Genomic DNA, 6,072 nt, shown 5'->3' with positions numbered 1-6,072 from the left:
GTGAAACTCACAAGTCACTGGAGCTCTGCTGGTGTATACCTGCAAGGAGTCTGCTCCTAGAGAAGGTTTTACTGAGTATCCGGACACTTCTGAAAAATGATTTCGAAGAATGAAGTAAGACATTGCCTAACAGCTGAATATCAAGTGCTCTGCATTTGAAAGTGGATTTGATGTTGTGGTTTTCATAGCAATATTTGAGTTTTCCCTCCATAATTGATGTTTGAGCACTGCCATAAAGAAATTAATTCTGTCTCAGCCTGCTCCTTTTCCCCAGTTTTTTTCTCTATGAAGTTTTTAATTTGTTGCGTACTTTGATGTTATGGAAATTACTTCAACATCACCTTTTAGTCAGTCATTCTCTGAGGAGCATGACTTAGAATACAATTTAGTCAGAAACGAGTTTATGTCTTTGTAACAAACTGCAAATTACCAAGCTCGTGAAACACAACTTCTCGTAAATGCCACTTACAACCTTGCAAATTCGAGTCCTCAAGCAACAGTCTGAGGCTTTTAAGCTTTCTCATTTGTCTTTCTGTACGGACTGCAGAGCAAAAATTAAAAATTCATTTGGATATTAACTCAAAAAACGAAGATGGTGATTTCTCAGCTAGTTATGCATTTTGATCCCATCATAATTATACTGCGGAGTAACCATGTATTTGTGGCAGAATAATTAGTGTATATTGTAAACATTAGATACTGGTTTTGCTTTGCTGAGTGAAGAATAACTAGCCTAGCAGCATGGACAAAATTGAGATCATTTAAGAGAAATCACTTCAGAACCCTGTTTGGAAAGAAATGGTAGTGGTTTTGATGTCAAGTCGATGGCAAGTCAGTTGCCACCATCCATTCTTTCTGTGTGGATCATAACTGTACACGTATGATTACTGCCCAGCAGTGCGATGTGTTTCACCACGATCAGTTCCTTTCTTGGTCCATTCTAGAGCAATGGATATCCTACAACCATCAGTCTGTACGAGTTGATGCCACTGAATGCCTCATAGGACTAAATGTATGTTTTCCAACATGTGCTCAAGCCCATGTGCTTGTTCTCTCCAGTCATATCAAGTATACGGTAAAAACCCTGGAGGGTCTCCAGAAATGCACTAAAGCATGTGAGCAATTTTGAGTTACAGCATGAGAGCTTGGGAGCTTGCAGGATCCAGCTCTCTGGGATTTATTCAAGACAAATGCATTTCTTTGCAATGTGGGGAACATTTTTAATAGTCTTGGTATCAGCCTGTAGCTGAAGTTTAACAGGTCTTTCTTAATTATGTGCCTACTTCTGTATGGATCGATTCTTGAATCTTTTTTTTTTTTTTTTTTTTTTTTTTTTATACATAGTTGTTCTTCATTAAATGCCTTTATTTCAAGTGTAGCCACTGTTATTAATGTGCTGGTGTGGGGAGAAATACTCTCTTTTACTATGTGTTTCAGTATTGCCCAAAGAGCTCATGCTTTCAATTTCCATTCTCAACTTATCTTAATTTTTATGGTAAAAATATTCAAAATTAATTCTCTCTACTAATTTACCATGATTTATTACAATGGGTAGGATCATGCATTGTGCCAATATTTCTTTTACCTGTATGCATATTACCCATCAGAGTGAATTATCACATCAGTTACAACAGTGTCTGTGATTTCAAAAGACAAATCAGCTTGCAAAAAGAAAAGATAGGTTGGAAAATCTTTGGTGAAGTTTCAGGTAATTGAAGATGGAACTAAAAGAAAAAAAATTATGTACTATTACCACTATAATAAATATAATATATAATAAAATATTTTAATATAAAAATGGATGACAGCTTAATATGCAAATGTGTATATATTTTATTATATATATATATATTTTTTTTTTATTTTTGAGAAATGGGATAGTTCATTAAATAAGGTAATTCCTCCCCTCTGTTCCTGAGTCCTTCTTTGTTTAATCTATTTTGGTTTAACCTCTTTTCTTTTTGATGTTGAAGAGCTACTGCTGGCATTAATCTTTGGGACCACTATGTCATGACAAAGCCTACTGGTGCTCTCAGCCTACTCAGCCAATGCAATAGATGTTCCCATTTAGGACACTATTAGCATCGACTGGAGCACGCTGACTGGGTGCAAATGTTGCCCTTCGATTTGGTTGCTCAGCTTCTGCGCACATATATTGTCAGATTATATTCATTGAGTATTTAAATTACTCCTGCCTGGTTTGTGTAGTGTTTGCTTTAATATAAGCTGAAATCTACAAACATGGAGAAAAGGAAGGATGGAAGAGAGGTGATTATCCAGCAGCTGTGGCTGCTTCTTGCTGTCAAACTATAGAGATTTTCAGGTGTAGCCTCATGAGAACAATTAGGGAACACCTGTGTGGCAACACAGAGGGAAAAGCTGCCTCAGTGGCTCACTTGTAGAGCTGCAAATAGCAAGCCCTTAGGATTACTAAGGCACAAATGTGGCTAAGATATGAAGAGACCTACTGCATCATGCCACAGAAAAGATTGAGTGTTCTTAAAATCATCTCCCCAGGAGGTATTTCAATATATTTTCAAACTTAATGCTTCAGATAGTTTTTCTATCCAGGCTTTTTCCAGTGCAAAGGCAAGAAAACACACTTCCAATAGCGTGTAACATTTTAAAGTAGTACTAATATTAAAGACTTTTTGCTTTTCAACAGAGTAGGGCTAATAGATTTTACTTGTCTGAACTGTAGCAAGTACGTGATGTTCTTAGCACTAACACAAGCCTGTTTGATGAATCTAGGTCTGCGTCTCAATCTTCTTCACTCTGAAGGATGTTATTTGAGCTTCTGTCAGAAGGAAACCACATCTAAAGTCTTCCTCTGTGCATTACAGTTTTCCTTCCTTTTTTTCCCAACAAAGTTCAGCTTCTAAGAAGGCGTAGGTGTTGACAGCCTGGGAGAAATTACTGGCGTCAGTGATGCTTTGTTACAGGTGAGACATGAGGACAGCATGTGCTTGTCTTCACTTGGTGACAGCTGTGTGCTAACACTTGAATTTACTGCTTCTGCAAAAGGCTGGCTGAACAAACACAGACCCTGACCGTCAAGACTTCTCTGCCACTTATTGTAAGAGAAGCCTAAGTGGGAGATGGGTGCCAAAACGCCACGGAGGATTTCAGCTGCAGAAGAGAGCTCAGTGCCTGCAGAGGCTGTTCAGGATGGAAAAGGCTCCTCGAGTGTTTGCTGCTGTGGGCGGTCGTGCTGTGTGTGCCCCTGTCCTGGCTCCCAGGTACGTGTGTCCTCCAGGCCCCTGCAGCCACAGGCCTGTGCTGTGACCTGCCTTCATGACTTGCCACCAGCTGAAAATTTCTCAGGTCCCAAAGTGGAGGCACCACGAACTTACAGTGACACAGGGGAAGCTGTTTGATGACTTCTCTGTGTGATCTTGATGACTTTTGGGGTTGAATTTCTGATAGTTTGGGCATCTTGGCAGCTCTGCTTCTATTCTCTGCCTCCTTTGGCCTTGGGCAGGACGAGCCCAGTGCGTTGGGCTATCGATACGCTGGAGCTGCAGGTTTCCAAGAATGCCACAGAGAGTAGGCCTGTAATCTGTAACAGTTATAGCCATATGCTTAATAAAAACCCTTCACAACCCACCAAGTAAATAGTGGTTTAGGAATTACCTATTCATTTATGTGCACAGTAGACCATGATATTTCCATCTAAGCTGTCGGTCTTTTGCAGCAGGCCCTGTGTGATTCCTCAGGAGATTTTTATCGCATCGCTTCCTAACCTGCATTATTGGCTGCAGAGCTCATGTTTAATATTTCCAGATCTCTGGAGACCCCTGCAAAACATAGGCCTGAAAATGCAGTTGCAAATTGTTTAAAGTTTTCTCTGTTAACTCTGCCTTTAATTGCTTTCTGTATGCAAGAGCAGGAGATTTGTAGAAATAACGATTTTGCTTCCTCTCATTTGCCTGATTATAAAACAAATGTTTCAATGCAGATGCATCAAGTGAGAAAGGCACGAACTGTGGGAAAGAAAATACATGTGATTCATTAGCTGAGACATTGCATTGTATTGAGATCAGCAGCAGGTCTGATTACAAACGTGCCCTTTACCTACCGTGTGACCTTGGATAAATCACCTATTTGCTTTTTGTCCGCCCTTTGAACATGCAGTATATAAGCCTGTCTAGTCCAAGACTGTGCCTCAAGAACAAATGACTGCAAGGGCTAACTGGGCTCATTGAGTTGATTCCCTTGCAATTGCAAGCATCTGGGCAACAGGACTTTGGTTGTAAGTGTCCCCTCTGCTCTGCTGCATTTACCCTAGCAGAGGCCTCTCAGCCGCTCCATATGGCAAATGTAAAATCTTCTGTAAAAGCATGTGAAAGCCACAAAATATAACGTGCCAGAGTAGGAACGCGTTATCACTGGAATATAGTTTGTATTCATACAATGAATAATAAATAGTACAACAAGGCCCTGGCTATTGATATAAAACAAATAATAATGGAAAATGGTCGTTGACAACTCTTTACGAAGCAAACCAAAATGTATTTAGTGGTAAATGAGGAAAATAATAAGCAAGGCAGACCTTCTGCCGAGAGAGATACTCATTTCTGAATCCCGTTCTCAAGCAAAAACTGGAGATAATTGGTGATTTCTCTATTATGTTCACAGGTGTTGAGGATCTGGGGGCATTCAGCATCAGCTGTGCATCCAGAAGATTGCTGGCTTGTTCCCAGAGATCTGAAATCCCATTCTTCTCTCTCTTTTAATGAAGCTCGGAGGTACCCCTTTATCTCATTTGATAATTGACTGATGTTACTGAAAAGGAGAAGGAAGCTAGTAGAAGGGTCAGAGGCAGCAAGAAAGTTGTTAATTGTGTGCTGGGTGATTTAGCTGTGAAGCAGGTAAAGGAAGAAAGTGAACGAACCTTTCTGCATTTCTTTGATTAAAAAGCTTGAAAGTGTGTCCTTAGAAGAGATTTCCAAAAGTTCAGAGGGATGGAAAGAAACAACCCTTTGCTTAAGAAAGGAAATTATCTCATACTGACGAAGCCTAATTGTGGTGCTTTTTGACACTCCCTGGAGGGAAATATGGGTAGTTTGCTTCTCCTAAATTTGAGTTGAACTGGTGCACTAGCTGAAGTCCTTCAGCCTTTCCCATCTGAATGGGGCTTAGTTTATGATAAGGGTTCAGTGTTACAAAGAGATACAAAATCTTCACGTGTCCTGTGCTTCAGTGAAACACCGATAACAGAAACAAACCCCCTGATGTGAGATGTTCTAGGGTTATCTCTGAGGAAAGCTGCTCTTCATGTGACTGCCAATTGCAAATGAACTTGGTTATAAAAGTCGTCTTTATTGCCACCTTTCCGTATCCCTGAGGTTAATTCTGAAATGTGCATGAAATATAATTAGTGCAGATCCATTTCTGCCAGCACGTTTTACATAAGTGGCTCCCAGTGGCAGACCTGGATGTATTCATAATAAAATGATTCAGTTAAATGTAATACCACTTGGTATGCAGCATGAGTGTTGTTTGTCTTCACAGTACTTTAATGATGCACTGCAGTCTTTGGTATCGAAGCACTACCTGCATCTCAATGAAGAGCCATGGTTGCTATACAGGGGAACGCCTCCAATAACATTTTCTTGAGCTCAGCCAAAACAGCGTTCTTTATCTCCTGTTTGAGATGCAAACTTTGGAGCATATTGTGTACTGATATGGGGTATCGTGACTTTTGTCATCACTTCGTTTGATGCAAATGAATGTTTATAGTATGGCAGCAGTGCTACAATCTGATTTAAAAACAGGGGGAAAATAAAAAATAAAAAATAATAATAATAAAAGAAAAAAAAAGGAAAAGAAAAGCATCCAGTGATCTAGTCTGCTGTCACAGCTCTCTCTGTCTGTGCCTACCTGTCTGAAAGTACTCAGATACTCAGAATCCTTTCCCTCTGGACAGAGTGTTTTCAGGTTAAAGAAACAAGTGCTTCTTAGACATCTCACTTAAAGCTTTGAGATTATTTTCAACTGTTTATGAGAAGTTATTTGGCTGCTTCATTAATGGGGACACTAATGTAGCCTCTTCCTAGAAGCCCGTGTGGT

At 39.9% G+C, this 6,072-nt stretch overlaps 1 long non-coding RNA gene across 1 annotated transcript; it reads right to left on the bottom strand.

Moving 5' to 3' along the window:
• Positions 1-1,298: 1,298 nt before the first annotated feature.
• LOC137861125 (uncharacterized) lies at positions 1,299-4,639 on the bottom strand. The gene is made up of 2 exons (XR_011099399.1): positions 4,079-4,639; positions 1,299-3,983 (listed from the first exon to the last, which is right to left on the bottom strand). It is a non-coding gene; the product is annotated as an uncharacterized lncRNA (long non-coding RNA).
• Positions 4,640-6,072: the final 1,433 nt, after the last annotated feature.

The sequence above is a fragment of the Anas acuta genome, chromosome 9 (genome assembly GCF_963932015.1).
Source record: "Anas acuta chromosome 9, bAnaAcu1.1, whole genome shotgun sequence".
Lineage (NCBI taxonomy): Eukaryota > Metazoa > Chordata > Aves > Anseriformes > Anatidae > Anas > Anas acuta.
The sequence above is the reverse complement of the archived record's forward strand: the minus strand, read 5'-3'. Positions and strand labels throughout refer to the sequence as shown.